A 17,727-nucleotide genomic window follows, 5' to 3' on the forward strand; every position below is an offset into this window, starting at 1 on the left:
AAGTCTGTTATTAAAGGAGCACACTTAGTGCCCATATGAATACCCAATACCTGTCGATAAACAATGTTGCCGGAACGTACATAAATATTATCAAGGAGAAATAGCTTCAATAATCTCATCACACCTCCAGTTAGTATATATATATATATATAGCATATTTACCTTTCTCCTTAGAGAAGAAGGCTTTTTAATGAGTTGCAGCAAATATATTTGGCATGGTTAAACATTATAGCGGCGCCCAACCCTCCCCTAACCTGGGTCAGTGGTGCAATACTACACCATAAGAACTAACTATAAAATCATGTTTACAAAAGTATGAATGTTTCGAAATACCAAGGGTTTTCTTATCCCAGGCATAGATTACCTTAGCTTAATTTGGCACAACGTTTTGGAATTTTGGGTCCTCAATGCGCGTCTGGCGTAATAAATTATAAGCCTGGTACCTTTGATAACTATTTACACCACTGGGTCGATGCCACTGCTGGTGGACGTTTCGTCCCCGAGGGTATCACCAGCCCAGTAGTCAGCACTTCGGTGTTGGCATGAATATCAATTATATGGTCATTTTTATAAATTTCCTGTTTACAAAAGTATGAATTTTTCGAAATACTAAGGGTTTTCTTATACCAGGCATAGATTACCTTAGCTTAATTTGGCACAACTTTTTGGAATTTTGGGTCCTCAATGCTCTTCAACTTTGTACTTGTTTGGCTCTATACCTATTTTGATCTGAGCGTCACTGATGAGTCTTGTGTAGACGAAACGCGCGTCTGGCGTATTAAATTATAAGCCTGGTACCTTTGATAACTATTTGCATGAATATTTATCAAAACGACCATTTGATTAAATATGAAACCTTTTGTTTGATAAGATTCAGTGGAAGTGTAGTGCAAAGAGTTGAAAAGTCAAAACTGTCAACAGCATAAAAAAGACCACAAAAAGCACGTTATTTAAAAAAACAAATCCAAAAGAATTTGTTTACACTTTAAAATCAGTTAATTCGACTATTTTCATATAATATATTTCAAAAGTTAATGATACGTTCTTTGATAGTAGTTAAGGAACTAGTTAAAATCACTGAAAGATTAGTTGTAGAACACTCTCAAGAGGCCGAGATGAAACCACATTTTACATGTTTTTTGTTTAGTTTAGGTAACCGATACATACATTGCCCATTATATTTTTTTTATATTTTAGCTCCTCGTTATTCTCTATTGTATATTTTGCAGGTCAATTTTCTCTATTTTTGACATTTTATACCCACTATTCTTTATTCTAATGCAATTGTTTTGTATCAATGGTTCTGATTGGGTGACAATAAGCGTACAATTCTCTATCTCCCGGTCTGTAACTAAGGAAGCCGACATTTTGAATTCCGGAATGTATGGACATGTAATTTCTCCAATAATAAACAAAAAAACTTACATTTTGCACCTAGAAATCTTCTTTATATAAAATTTTATTACATTCTGAAGCGGACAAAAAGCAAGAAAACGCCCGGTGTTTACCTTTGAAGCCGGAAGCATACTTATGACGTCACCTTGTTTAGGCGCCAAAGAAGATAACATCATTTCGCGGAATTTTCGTTTAATGAAGATTTACACTATAATAATGACTAAAATTGAATGATTTGTTTATCTTGCATTAGAATAGAGATAACAGTATTGTATTTGAAGCTTTGCGGACGTCCATCGGTAGTTTTACTGTCGCAAATAACCGTTTACCTGTCTCCGCTACGCGTCGCCAGGTAATCTAAATTTGCGACAGTAAAACTACCGATGGACGTCCGCAAAGCTTCAAATACAATACAGTTATCTCTAAATTCTGTAAACCCCCCTCCACACACTTATTAATTAAAGAGTATGATACATGTCTCCGCTCATTTTGAAATACGCATGTACTTTTATTTAATTTGGTAGATTGTTGTATCAACATTCTGCCACTGATCGAAATTTAAAAAAAGGGGATGTTCGAGATCCCGTTAAAACTTGTTAAAACCTGCAGCATCAGCATCTGCCTGTTCCAAAAGAGCGGCGAAGGATAGTATGGGTAATAAATTACATACAAATAAGGAGATTCGATATGATTGCCAATAATACAACTATCCACTGAAGTCCAAATGAAGTGGATGCGCGCAATTATAGGCAACCGTACGGTGTTCAACCATGTGAAAATTCATACCGTATGGTCTGCTATAAAAGGCATCGACATGGAAAATATGAAACCATTCAATTGAGAAAACTATCGGCCTAATTTATAACAAAACAATTTTTGGAAAACAAATGTGACACACATGAACCAACGACAAGCACTGAACTACATGCTCCTGACTTGGGACAGGATGTATGTTTATTCAAATGTTTTTTATAATGGGGGCATTGGAGTGTTGATTGGCAGATCTTCATTTTTTTTACATGATTTAATTACACCTTTTATGTACTCTGGGCGATCAAAATATGTCTCATATGTTTTTCCCTTGTTTCTGGTTCTGGGCAGGTTATATGTGAGTTTTCGTCTTAATTGATCCAAAATGGGTCGATGAGAACCTTAATTGGCATTTTTGTCACTATTAAATCACGTTTATTCAAACTATTCTGAGACAGTGTCTTAAAATAATCAAAGGCCATGGGTATTGTTCTTTGAGCATCGAAAACATGAAAATCAGTGTTAGAACATTTACACTGCTTATAAGCTTGTTTTCTGTTACAACCGTACGATAAAAAATAAACATATTGTAATTGAATATTTTTCTTTATTTTGAAATTAGAAAGCCAGAAAATGAGCTGAAGACATCGGCATTACTGTGAACTTGGAAATTTCCACGTGACCTAATGGCGACTTCGTCTCCTTTCTTTAGATCCAATACCATATTTGTTGTGCCCATTTCATAAGTGGCATCTGCAGGACTAACCCACATACTAGTTATCTTCACGTCATTGTGATACAGACTAACGAACAGCTTTCCTCCTATGGGGCTTGTGACGGTACTCGAGATATGATACACTCCATCAGTAGGTGCGGTGAAAATACCTGTAGCTGGATCATAACCGTCTTGTATATTTGTAACAACTTTGTCAAACTTGACAGCTGTATTCGCTGCAACGTGTTGCGCATGCGTGAGAACAGCTGAAAACGCTGGTGTGGTGTCTCTGTTTAGACACTGACATTCTGCGTCTGAAATTATTTTATCAATAAGATAATTAAAACCATTTTTTGATATAATGGATGATTCGTGTTTGAATGTGTTTTTTGATCTGGAAAGTGGTTAAACAAAACGATGTAACAATAAACACAAAAAAATGTGGTAATATTTGAAATAAGACAACTCTCCACCAATGACCAAAAAAAAAAAAAAAAGACTGAGTACAGAACAAATGAAAAAAAAAGTATGTATCCTAGACTAAAAAACAATCAGTATGCATCCAACATCCAATGTATTTATTGTGAAGACGTCATTAACAGTAGGAGAAAAACATGTTCAATGTCAAGATGGAAGAACTATGAATATGCATATGTACAAAAGTATGTATATAACAATACTACTAGTTTGGTTTGAACTTACTGATAACACAATCAATATTTTAACGAATACAAACAATATTTAAATAACAACTTACAGTGCTGAACAAAAATGTTGAAGAACCGTTTAGAATAAGTTAATTTAAAGGATCGATTAATTTACCAGGATCGAATCCAACTTTCTGGTCTCGGTTAACAACATATCCATCACAGTATGATATCTAGGGCTTTTATACTTTTATTGCCTTTGAAAATGCAAAAAGGATCAGAAAACAATATTATTATGTGTACTGAATGGAAACATGTTGTGTCTATATATAGAAATCTTAATTGTACAAGAATTTCTATTACATCGAAAATCCAGATTACATGTCTATGCCGGGTCGACAGAGGATATCGAACATTGAAAAATACGCATTAAAAAAAGAACGAGAAATAAATAGTCAGTAATATCTGATTAGTATAAAGAACCTGAAAATGAAAAAAAAAGTTGAACTAAGAACAAATGCAAAAAATAAATGAGATGATGGTGCCCATCTCAGTTGGCTGTCCTGTCTTAAGCATTTGTGCACTATCGGGAATTTCTCTTAACATGCTTTAGCCAAAACATAAACATACAATTTGTAAAGTTATAAGAATTTATCCATAAAGCAAATGGTAAGCACTTACATGTACATGTTTTCTTATACCAATATGAGTTCCCTAAAATATAAAGCATAAAATTTAATGCAAAAAGAAAAACCACAAAAATACTGAACTCCTAGGAAAATTCAAAACGGAAAGTCCCTAATCAAATGGCAAAATCAAAAGCCCAAACACATCAAACGAATGGATAACAACTGTCATATTCTGACTTGGTAGAGGCATTTTCTTATGTAGAAAATGGTGGATTAAACCTGGTTTTATAGCTAGGTTAACCTCTCACTTGTATAACAGTCTTAAATTGGAATAATAATTTTCTTGAGAACATCCAAGCTTAAAATCTTCATACTTGGTTTTGAATTTGTACCATCTATAAACTGTGTATATTTTGATCATGTAATACTGTTCAAAAGGTTTTAAAATAGCGTTTTAAAACCAGTGAAATGTTGCTAATTACAATTGATCAACGCATTACATTAGATACATGTAAACTGTTTATAAGCTTCATAGACTTTTGTCAAGATCTAAATCTAAAAAAATGTTAAATCTGCAAATGTTCAATGCTTTTACATTATAAGTTTTGTATAATTTGAATTGTTGACTGCTGTCTGCTGACAATCTAGAATTTTGATTTACTTTCAATAAAATTTAGAATTTTAAACACAGGTGAAAAGACAATATATGTTCGCTTGAAGAAAACCGAAAAGAATTATACTGTCTGATTATTTAAAGACGAGCTTTCTCGATGTTGCAAATCCTTTGTAAAACTCGTTTGATTCGATTATTTCTTTTTCATTTTATTTTCAGTTTCGACCACTTAATAAATAAAAAAGATAAGAAAAAAATATATAATTGCATTTCATGAAACAAACTTTTATTTGAAAACATTATTATTACTGTTATTCAAATAATCCACAAGAAATATAAGTTTTACCTTTCCCTTTGTTATATCTTTTGTTATGATATCCAAGACGGGTTCCACTAACCATCTCGACCAAGAAAATCAGTGTTAGAACATTTACACTGCTTATAAACTTCATGGTCTTTGTCAAAATCTAAATCTAAAAGAACACATTTATTACATTACTTTACTACATTGCAAAACATTTAGACGTTGTTCTCCACATCCTCTCGTTGCAATAATTTCCATAAGAAACATCAACTGTTTGTGTTTTGTTTTCATTCTTTAAAAAAAAATCGAATTCGGAATGTCAACCTCTTTTTAGGACTCACTCGATCCCCGCAGGATTTAATTTTTTTATGCAAGGAATGATGTGACTTGTCACATCAAAATGGTCAAAAATATATACTCAAAATATAAGAACAATGTTCAATCTACAAATTTGCAGTAGCAAATATTTGTGCGTCCCGTATTTCCAAAACCAATTTAGAAAAGAAAGTTTAAGTGTGTTTATTCTTCTGTAAGCATAAGACACATCAGTTGCGCCCGAAAGCAGTTTAAATCCTAAATCAAATATGAAGTTGAAGAGCAATCTATAGCGACAATTTCTAAGTTATTCCATAATCGGACAACAATATGTAACGCAGATATAAAAAAAAAAGGTACAGACTATCCAACCAATTTTAGGAAAGGGTATTTTCGGGACAGACAACTTTAAACAATTAAAAAAAAAAAGTGTTTGTCAAACACATCTTAATCAATTATAAAAGGCATCATTGCACACACTGAATAAGAATGATAAGTGCGTTCCAACGATAAGTAAACTGTACATTTCCTAATTTTAAAAACAAAATTATTTCTAAAATAACACAGTTGCATTACCTGTTCTCAGCGACACTCGAAATGTAAGAGTGTTGAAACTACAAAATAGTTATACGGAAGTACATGTATGCATGATTGCATGCTGATCAATCAATTTAAGTAATGCCAGCTGTTCTCAGAGACATTCAAAATCAAGATAGTTGAAATACAATATTGATATGAGGAGGTAGATGTATACATGAACGCATGCTGATAATTCGATTTAAGTAATGACAGCTGCAAACAAAGTAAAATAACAAAAATACCAATATCAAAGGGAAATTCAAAACGTAAAGTCCTTTATAAAATGGCAAAAAAAACCCACATCTAACGAATGGAAAACAACTGTCATATTCCTGACTCGGTAAATTGAACATTGCAAATAACCACATCATTTGCTACAAAAATCAAATACGTATGTCTTTTTTCATGTTTAAAATCACTGTATTTGTACATGTACATAATGTCCGTAGCATAGAGGTTGCTCGATAATTTGAGTTTTGTTTAATTTACGGAATTTTCATCTGATATACAAAGTTTGATCACAACAGGATTAATTCCTTCAATAAACAGCGGCCAGTTTTATAGATGACGACAATTGCATGCAACGCTTTGTATTATCATTATGAATTAAACGAGAGTTGGATTCAGCTCCATAAGACAGCAACCAAAATTCAATTGTAAATTCATAAACACACAAATGATCAGACTTGAACATATATGTTCAAACCATGGAAGTATTATATTGATCAATATAATACTTCCATGGTCAAACAGATTTGATGAGTCTGATTAGTTTTGGGTTACTTAGATATAAGAAGATGTGATATGAGAGCCAATGAGACAACTCTCATTCCAAGTCACAATTTCTAAAAGTGAACCATTATAGGTCAAAGTACGGCCTTTAACACGGAGCCTTGGCTCACACAGAACAGCGAGCTATAGAGGGCCCTCAAATGACAAGTGTAAAACCATTCAAACAGGAACACCAACGGTCTAATCTATATAAAAAACGAGAAACGAGAAACACTTATGAACCACATCGAAAAACGACAACTATTGAACAACACGTTCTTGACTTAGGACTGGTGCAAACAAATGCAGCAGGTTTAAACGTTTTAACAGGCGCCAACCTTCACCCTAACCCGAAATAATAGTGTAACATCACAACATAGAAAGACACACTATAAAATATCAACTGAAATGGCTTAACTCAATCAAAAGACATATTAACAAGAACATATACACTGAACGAATAAATTTAATATAAGACACAATATAAATACAAGATTAATAAAAAAAAAAGGTGAGATGTAAAATAATATCAGAAAGACAACTATAAACTTCGGACAAAATGCCGTTAAATAAAATAACGTACAAAGGTATTTAAAAATAATTGTGTTGTAAGAAGTGCATGGAGTACGGAAATATTTTTTACAAAATAAATAAATTTGTTATTCAATGTAGGAGAAAAGAAGTGAACATTTATCGTCATACTCAATACTTATCAAAGGTGGTATATATTAAAAATAATGAGACGAGATATAATACAAATTAGGTATACATTCAATAACAAAAATGCAATACAAATTGAATAAACAGGTCATGTTAACACGAAAGTACGATTTGAGAGTACTAGCAGTTACTAAAAGTTGGTTAAATGCCAAAAACAATTAAAAAAACAAATAACTCAGTTGTACAGAATTACAGCTGAATTGTTTTGTATCCATCTATTTGTTACTATAGTATGCATGTATTTATCGTACATTTACTAAATATTTTTCCCTAAGCTGACATACTAGTAGTATAATAACAATATATATGATATTATTCAGCCCTTTACTGTTGGAGCTGGTTTAATATAATACAGGAAAGTGTTTTTTTTCTTTTATTTTTGTTAGTTGTCAAGGCTGCCCAGGTCAAAATTTTAGTCACATTTTTGTAGTTTTTACCTTAAATGTCCGTATTAAAAAATCTCCCACGGACTTGAATACAAATCCTTGTCTTGAATTAAATTTATAGCTGGTTTACACTAAGAAATCAGATGCTTTCATATACCTTTCATTAAAGTTCAAATATAGCCCCATCTTTTGCAACAATAAAAACGTAGTGTCATTCGGCATTTTGGGGCCATTCACATGGCCTTGTTTAGATTCGAACTAAATTCCTATACTGACCCCATTACTTTTCAACCCTGTAGTAACAAAATTCAGTGCATGCAGCATTCATTTTTGTTTTGTTTTTCTAACTCTAATTTTTGTCCATCTATCAACATTTCTTATTACAAACATTATCTATACCTACCAATCAGAATAGCACAGTCCTTCAGCGTTTTACAGAAAGTTCTCCTCTAAATGAATGGTCCCTGATGACGTATGTTTATTAACTGAATTTACCGTTATAATAGGAAAAAACCTCATCATGCCAGTCTGAGAATTTAGTACGCCATACCATCGTAACTATTTAGAAAATGCGAAGGATGAAATCATTATGTTTTTAACACTAATTGCCCAAAAACTTAAGAAGGTAGGTAAGATAAAAGTTAGTTAACATACAAATTCGACTTGCAAGGTGTTTCCCTATATGCAGACAAATCACGAGCAATCTCTTACTGTATATTTATTTCTATTTTGAATCTGGCTATTTTACGATTTTTCGGTAATTTATATAGCAATTGAACTACGGTTACGCTTCCGATTTTCAAACTGAAAAGGCCAAATGTTTTCAAAGTAAAGAATGTTCACTTGAACACGAACAGAAGGTAAAAAACATGTAAACTCACCTATGTGCGGACATATTGTTAATTCGAGTTAGGAATTGGTATATTTGCATTTTTATTTTAGGTGCATGTATTATCCTATTGTAAAGGGTATCGTCATGATTAGACAATATGGCCGCTATCCAATTTTGCAAAGTCCCCTTACATTTTTCTATATGTAATTCCGAAAAGTATTGTGCTGTGTCAAAAAAAAACTAAGGCAGTCTATGGCTATTGGTAGAAAATCATTAGCGCTATGAATAATTTAAAGAAAATGAACACATCAATTCAAAGACAGTATTTTCAAACATCCCATCACACTAAACAGACAACTAAATATAACGCAGACAAAAATATGTGAGGTACAGACTATTCATCCTATTTTGGAGAAGGGTATTTTCGGGACACACAATTTTAAACTTTTACAAATGAAAAAAAAACTGTTTTTCGAGCACATAACCAATTTAAAAAGGCATCCCACCTTTGCATGCACAGAATAAGAATAATAGATGCGTTCGAAGGATATGTCCACTTCACATTTCCTAATTGTGAAAAAAAATGTTCAAAAGAATGTATAATTGAATTATTTTTTCTCAGAAACAATCGAAATGTTAGATCGTTGAAATAAAAAGTAAAATCACAAAAATACTGAACTCCGAGCAAAATTCAAAACGGAAAGTCCCTAATCAAATGGCAAAATCAAAAGCTCAAACACATCAAACGAACGGATAACAACTGTGATATTCCTGACTTGATACAGGCATTTTCTTTTGTAGAAAATGGTGGATCAATAAAATTGAGAATGGAAATGGGGAATATGTCCAAGATACAACAACCCAAGCAAGGAGCAGACAACAGCCGAAGGCCACCAATGGGAGAAAATCCCGCACCCGGAGGTTGTCCTCAGCTGGCCCTAAACCTGGTTTTATAGCTAGCTAAAACTCTCACTTGTATGACAGTCGCATCAAATTCCATTATACTGACAACGATGTGTGAACAAAACAACAGATATAATAGGTAAAAACTAGTATATAGAAATATTGTTACGAGGAAATAAATTTATACATGAACACATGCTGATTAATCTATTTGAAAATGACAGCTGTATACAAAATTAAACATTGAAAATAATTACATCCTTTGTTAAAAAAATCAAAAGAGTATGTCTTTCTACTTAAACATGTTTTAAATTCACTGTTCATGTGTATATAATTAATGCGTGCGATGACATAGGTCATTTATATATTTTCTTTTAAATCTAGGTAATTTTCCACCTGCTGTACAATATTGAATACAAAAAGGAGTAATTCCTACAATTCACATCGGTTAGTTTTTTTTCATGAGGACAATTCATGAAACGCTTTGTATTATCGGTATGAATGAAATGAGAGTTGGATTTAGGTCAATAAGACAGTTACCCACATTCAATTATGTTTGAAATCTTTTTTCTTCATTTTTTTTTTCTTCAAAAATTTAATACTCAACCAAGAGCAATGAATAATTTTTAAGATTGTAGTTTTGATCCATTTAAGCATGTGTGATTTGGTAAGATTTTAATCAATTTTTAAATTGTTGTAAATATTAAATGACTGTTTGAAAATAGCTCTAGTATATAAAACATTCCAGAGTTACACTGTAACAGTACTTTTTTCTTAACGTTTATTCAACAACTATTTACTTCAGTTCTAATTCTTATCACTTATATTTCCCATAAATATCATATGGCTTTCCTCCTAAGTCATTGTCATAAGTTTACATTTATTATTTTGTGATTAGGTCAATTTAAGATGAACCTATAGTCGTAGGTCAATACTATTTGGTATGCAGATGTTTTAGCAAAAAAGTTTGTGATAAAATCAGTTCACGATAAGGTCAGTGCTGTACAGTTGTACTAGCATTTACATGTCTTCACGATAAGGTTAGTGCTGTACAGTTGTACTAGCATTTACATGTCTCATTTCCATGGATATTATATTGCCCGTCCCCTCATCATGGTTCATTGACTTTGAAACTTTTACATAGTTTACATATTTAAGTTAGTTTTTAGACCTGTACCAAGCCAGGAATATGACAGTTGTTATCCATTCGTTTGGTGTGTTTGAGCTTTTGATTTTGCCATTTGATTAGGGACTTTCACTTTTGAATTTTGCTCGGAGTTCGATATTTTTGTTATTTTACCTTTTGAAAAGATAAGTCAAAAATGACTTTGTCAAACTTTAGAGAATGAAAATTGGACAGAAGCTTTTCCTTGAGCAAGAGACATCATTTACAGCAAAATTTTGAAGATATTTTTTGAATTGATTTTTCCAAATTTTATTGATAAATGGATATTTGTTTTTAACTTAACATACAGCTTTAGTCTAAGTTTTGAATATTTAGTCGTATTTTACCCTTTGTGCGGCTTTGAAAAATATTTCATTTTTGGTATGATTGAAGAAGTTTTCTCCGACAAACTGACGTCTATTTTATTTTAACTAGTAAACTTTTCGTTTAGGGGTCAGCTGAAGCGCACCTCCGTGTGCTGGATTTTCTTGCTGTGTTAAAGACCCTTTGGTGGCCTTGGGCTGGATTTTGCAACTTGGTGGGTTTGTTGTCTCTTTGACACATTCCCCGTTTCCATTCGGAATTCTCCCTTCACCATGAACAAATGATGTATTTCATTTAAGGTTCAAATCTGATATAAGGCATTTCTTCCAATATGCTAATTGCCACAAGTATTTCATTCCAGGTCTATGTCTGGTAGAAGAAATTTTTCCCAACTAATTTATAGATACACGTGTTTCATTTAAGGTTGTGTGTTGAAAGATAACATTTCTTCCAACGAAATTACAGATACATATATCTGAATTTAGATCCAAATGATGGTCTGATATAGAAAAACTTTCTTCAACTTACTAACTGTCTTAAATATTTCATTTAATGTCTATTTCTGTAAGAAGACATTTCTTCCAAAGAACTAACGTTTTTCATTTTCGATCTCAATGTAGGTCTGATATAAGAAATTTCTTTTAACAAGTTTAACTAACTAACTGCTTCAAATTTTTTATTGAAGGTTTGATAGAAGACGTTCTTTTTCGCGTGCTAACTACTACAGGTATTCAATTTAGGTGTATGTTTGATAGAAGAAATTTCTTTCAGCAATCTAACAACTGCATGTATTTTATTTAAGATAATTGTAGTGTTGATGGAAGAAATTTTTTCCAAAGAACTAACGGCTTCGATTAGATATTTCATTTCAGGTTTAAATCTCATAGAATAAAACTCCTTTAACGAGCTAATACAACACGAAGTTATTCATTGATAGAAGAAATTTCCTCAATGAACTTGCTGCTTCCATGATTTTATTCTTTATCAAATTGTTAAATTTCTTTCATTAAACTGACTTCTCTATGTTTATCTAATAAAGATCCGATAGAAGAAATTTCTGCCGTTAGTATATTTTTACGCAAGTTTCTAATTTTGTTGTTTCTTACAGAGAAGAAATTTCTTCTTTCCATTCAAGTTATCAGGAACAGTTTATAAAAATGGAAAACAGTTGATGTATTTTACTGTTTTGATAATTTCATGCATTTTGCATATTTCAGTCCGCAAAATGGACAATTAATTGTCTTGCCCATGACACCCCCTTGGCTGGACATTTAGGTATACAGAAGTTATCGTTGTTAAGTCCTAGACGTTTCTATGTCCTTCGTGTATAAATTCCAGATTAAATAGAGTGTAATCCGTCTAAGGATGACTTTGCATTCGGGAGTTTCATTATTAGTTTTAATAAATTTACAATAAATAAGATAAAAATGTGTCATGACAATGGCTTGTGGAAAATAGATATGTCACTTCTTAATATATTTAGCCACTGGACGTTAAGCAACCAACAATCAATCAATCAATCTTAATATACTTTGTAAATGGGTTCTTTGCAAGGTCTTGATATCTGTCAGACAAGGTTCACCTGACCTCAACCTCATTTTATGGATCAGTGATCAAGGTTAAAGTTGCATGATTTAGTCTGTATCTCAGATACTGTAAGCAGTAGGTCAACTATATTTGGTCTGTGGAATGATTGTAAGGTGAACTTATAAAAATAAAATGATGTGGTATGATTGCCTGTGAGACAACTCTCCACAAAAGACCAAATGACACAGGAATTAATAATTTAGGTCACCGTTCAGCCTTCAACAATGAGAAAAAACCCATACCGCATAGTCAGCTATAAAAGACCATGAAATGGCAAATGTAAAACAATTCAAACTAGAAGACTAACTACCTGATTTATGTACAAAATAATGAACGAAAAATAAATTTATACGATAAACAGCAACAAACGACATCCACTGAATTACAGACTTCTGACTTGGGACGTTTGATTGGCAGGTATCATCTGTCCATGATGTTCTTGATCTCGTTTTCATGGTTCAATATGGTCAATGTTTAGTTTCAGTGGATAGATCCTCTAATAAGAAACTGTAAGCTACAGGGCAACTATATTTGGTTTATGGAATGATTGTAAGTTGTACATGTAAGTCTGATAGGGTTCATATACCATTGACCTCATTTTCATGGTTGAATTGTCAATGTAAAGATTTCGTGTTTTGATCTGTTTCTCAGGTACTATTAACAATAGTACCACTATATTTGGTGTATGGAATGATTGTAAGGTTCATCTGACCTTGACCTTATTTTCAAAGAAGATTGATAATATTAAGTTAAATTTATGTGATACTTGTAGTAAAACCTTCATATTACTTTGACCATGAATTTAATGATTAATAAAATAGACGAGACATTTTAGTGTACTTTTGTTTGCTTGTATGCCTACCATCTTGAAAAAAATAAAAGATTGATAAAAACTTTTAATATTAAAAATAATATCAGCAAAACAAAATCTACAAATAAATCATCATGACTGAAATCATTAGTCGAGACGACTCTATACTGAAGTGATTGCCCTTTAATGACAGTTTTTATCAAAATTTGCATTTTAGTCTATTATCTTGAAAACAATAATAGATAGATATGTTACATAGCTAAATTGATCAGCAAGACAAGATCTACAAATAAGCCAGAATGACCAAAATCGCCAGTTAAATCGCTTTTGGAGTTATTACTCTTTAAGGGAAAATTGTATTGTTTCATCATTGTTTGTCTCTTATCTTGAACATTGTTATAGATGAATAGAAACTTAAAAAATGAAAAAATTGTCAGCAGGATAAAATCTACAAAATACGTCATCATCTGTGTCTCATTGGCCTCATACCACATCTTCTTATATCTAATGACTGAAATTGTCAGTTAACTCTTACATGTAATAAAGTTATTCACGGTAGATGATAATTTTACTAAAAAGTGGAACTTGTTTAAGATGCAGGTGAGCTCTTCAAAGCTTCTAGTTATTCATGTTTTTTTAACTTAACTACTAAACTTTACGATCAAAAATTGTTTTACACATATGGTATGATTGCCAATAAGTCGACTATCAACCAACGGATGCTGATGTGAGCAACTATAGATCACCATATATGAGCCTTCACAAACCCGTACTATTAAGGTATACGATCACTGGCAGGAGAAAGTGTGAAACAATTCATCAAATATAAACCAACAGCCTGATCTTTGCAACAACAACAAAAAACAACTATGGCAGACAGAAACTAACCACAACAACTGTATAATGACAGTCTGAATTAAAGTTTGTAGTCATCAATAACTTCATCACTTTTTTTATTAAAATAAGGAGACGTGGTTTGATTGCCAATGATACAACTAAGTCCAAATGAAGTGGATGTAAGCAATTATACACAAATTTAGAAAACAATAAGAAAATCAATACCGTATATATAGTCGGCTATGAAAGGCCCCGACATGAAAAATATGTATTAATTCAATTGAGAAAACTAACGTCCTAAATTATAACAAAACAATTTACGAAAAACAAATGTTACCGACAGGAATCATAAACGACCACTAAATTACAGGCTCCTTTCTTGGGTCATGAAGAATGTGGCGGGTTTAAACGTGTCCTAAGGCACAAACCTTTCAATAAACTGGGACAGTGTATCGTGTAATAGAACAACATAAGTACAATGTATAAACTAAAAAGATCAGTTGAAAAGGGCTTAATTTATCAGATTAGCACAATGTCTATTTCTGTAAGAAGACATTTCTTCCAAAGAACTAACGTTTTTCATTTTCGATCTCAATGTAGGTCTGATATAAGAAATTTCTTTTAACAAGTTTAACTAACTAACTGCTTCAAATTTTTTATTGAAGGTTTGATAGAAGACGTTTTTTTTCGCGTGCTAACTACTACAGGTATTCAATTTAGGTGTATGTTTGATAGAAGAAATTTCTTTCAGCAATCTAACAACTGCATGTATTTTATTTAAGATAATTGTAGTGTTGATGGAAGAAATTTTTTCCAAAGAACTAACGGCTTCGATTAGATATTTCATTTCAGGTTTAAATCTCATAGAATAAAACTCCTTTAACGAGCTAATACAACACGAAGTTATTCATTGATAGAAGAAATTTCCTCAATGAACTTGCTGCTTCCATGATTTTATTCTTTATCAAATTGTTAAATTTCTTTCATTAAACTGACTTCTCTATGTTTATCTAATAAAGATCCGATAGAAGAAATTTCTGCCGTTAGTATATTTTTACGCAAGTTTCTAATTTTGTTGTTTCTTACAGAGAAGAAATTTCTTCTTTCCATTCAAGTTATCAGGAACAGTTTATAAAAATGGAAAACAGTTGATGTATTTCACTGTTTTGATAATTTCATGCATTTTGCATATTTCAGTCCGCAAAATGGACAATTAATTGTCTTGCCCATGACACCCCCTTGGCTGGACATTTAGGTATAAAGAAGTTATCGTTGTTAAGTCCTAGACGTTTCTATGTCCTTCGTGTATAAATTCCAGATTAAATAGAGTGTAATCCGTCTAAGGATGACTTTGCATTCGGGAGTTTCATTATTAGTTTTAATAAATTTACAATAAATAAGATAAAAATGTGTCATGACAATGGCTTGTAGAAAATAGATATGTCACTTCTTAATATATTTAGCCACTGGACGTTAAGCAACCAACAATCAATCAATCAATCTTAGTATACTTTGTAAATGGGTTCTTTGCAAGGTCTTGATATCTGTCAGACAAGGTTCACCTGACCTCAACCTCATTTTATGGATCAGTGATCAAGGTTAAAGTTGCATGATTTAGTCTGTATCTCAGATACTGTAAGCAGTAGGTCAACTATATTTGGTCTGTGGAATGATTGTAAGGTGAACTTATAAAAATAAAATGATGTGGTATGATTGCCTGTGAGACAACTCTCCACAAAAGACCAAATGACACAGGAATTAATAATTTAGGTCACCGTTCAGCCTTCAACAATGAGAAAAAACCCATACCGCATAGTCAGCTATAAAAGACCATGAAATGGCAAATGTAAAACAATTCAAACTAGAAGACTAACTACCTGATTTATGTACAAAATAATGAACGAAAAATAAATTTATACGATAAACAGCAACAAACGACATCCACTGAATTACAGACTTCTGACTTGGGACGTTTGATTGGCAGGTATCATCTGTCCATGATGTTCTTGATCTCGTTTTTATGGTTCAATATGGTCAATGTTTAGTTTCAGTGGATAGATCCTCTAATAAGAAACTGTAAGCTACAGGGCAACTATATTTGGTTTATGGAATGATTTAAGTTGTACATGTAAGTCTGATAGGGTTCATATACCATTGACCTCATTTTCATGGTTGAATTGTCAATGTAAAGATTTCGTGTTTTGATCTGTTTCTCAGGTACTATTAACAATAGTACCACTATATTTGGTGTATGGAATGATTGTAAGGTTCATCTGACCTTGACCTTATTTTCAAAGAAGATTGATAATATTAAGTTAAATTTATGTGATACTTGTAGTAAAACCTTCATATTACTTTGACCATGAATTCAATGATTAATAAAATAGACGAGACATTTTAGTGTACTTTTGTTTGCTTGTATGCCTACCATCTTGAAAAAAATAAAAGATTGATAAAAACTTTTAATATTAAAAATAATATCAGCAAAACAAAATCTACAAATAAATCATCATGACTGAAATCATTAGTCGAGACGACTCTATACTGAAGTGATTGCCCTTTAATGACAGTTTTTATCAAAATTTGCATTTTAGTCTATTATCTTGAAAACAATAATAGATAGATATGTTACATAGCTAAATTGATCAGCAAGACAAGATCTACAAATAAGCCAGAATGACCAAAATCGCCAGTTAAATCGCTTTTGGAGTTATTACTCTTTAAGGGAAAATTGTATTGTTTCATCATTGTTTGTCTCTTATCTTGAACATTGTTATAGATGAATAGAAACTTAAAAAATGAAAAAATTGTCAGCAGGATAAAATCTACAAAATACGTCATCATCTGTGTCTCATTGGCCTCATACCACATCTTCTTATATCTAATGACTGAAATTGTCAGTTAACTCTTACATGTAATAAAGTTATTCACGGTAGATGATAATTTTACTAAAAAGTGGAACTTGTTTAAGATGCAGGTGAGCTCTTCAAAGCTCTAGTTATTCATGTTTTTTTAACTTAACTACTAAACTTTACGATCAAAAATTGTTTTACACATATGGTATGATTGCCAATAAGTCGACTATCAACCAACGGATGCTGATGTGAGCATCTATAGATCACCATATATGAGCCTTCACAAACCCGTACTATTAAGGTATACGATCACTGGCAGGAGAAAGTGTGAAACAATTCATCAAATATAAACCAACAGCCTGATCTTTGCAACAACAACAAAAAACAACTATGGCAGACAGAAACTAACCACAACAACTGTATAATGACAGTCTGAATTAAAGTTTGTAGTCATCAATAACTTCATCACTTTTTTTATTAAAATAAGGAGACGTGGTTTGATTGCCAATGATACAACTAAGTCCAAATGAAGTGGATGTAAGCAATTATACACAAATTTAGAAAACAATAAGAAAATCAATACCGTATA

The sequence above is a fragment of the Mytilus californianus genome, unplaced genomic scaffold, assembly GCF_021869535.1.
Source record: "Mytilus californianus isolate M0D057914Y unplaced genomic scaffold, xbMytCali1.0.p SCAF_8, whole genome shotgun sequence".
Lineage (NCBI taxonomy): Eukaryota > Metazoa > Mollusca > Bivalvia > Mytilida > Mytilidae > Mytilus > Mytilus californianus.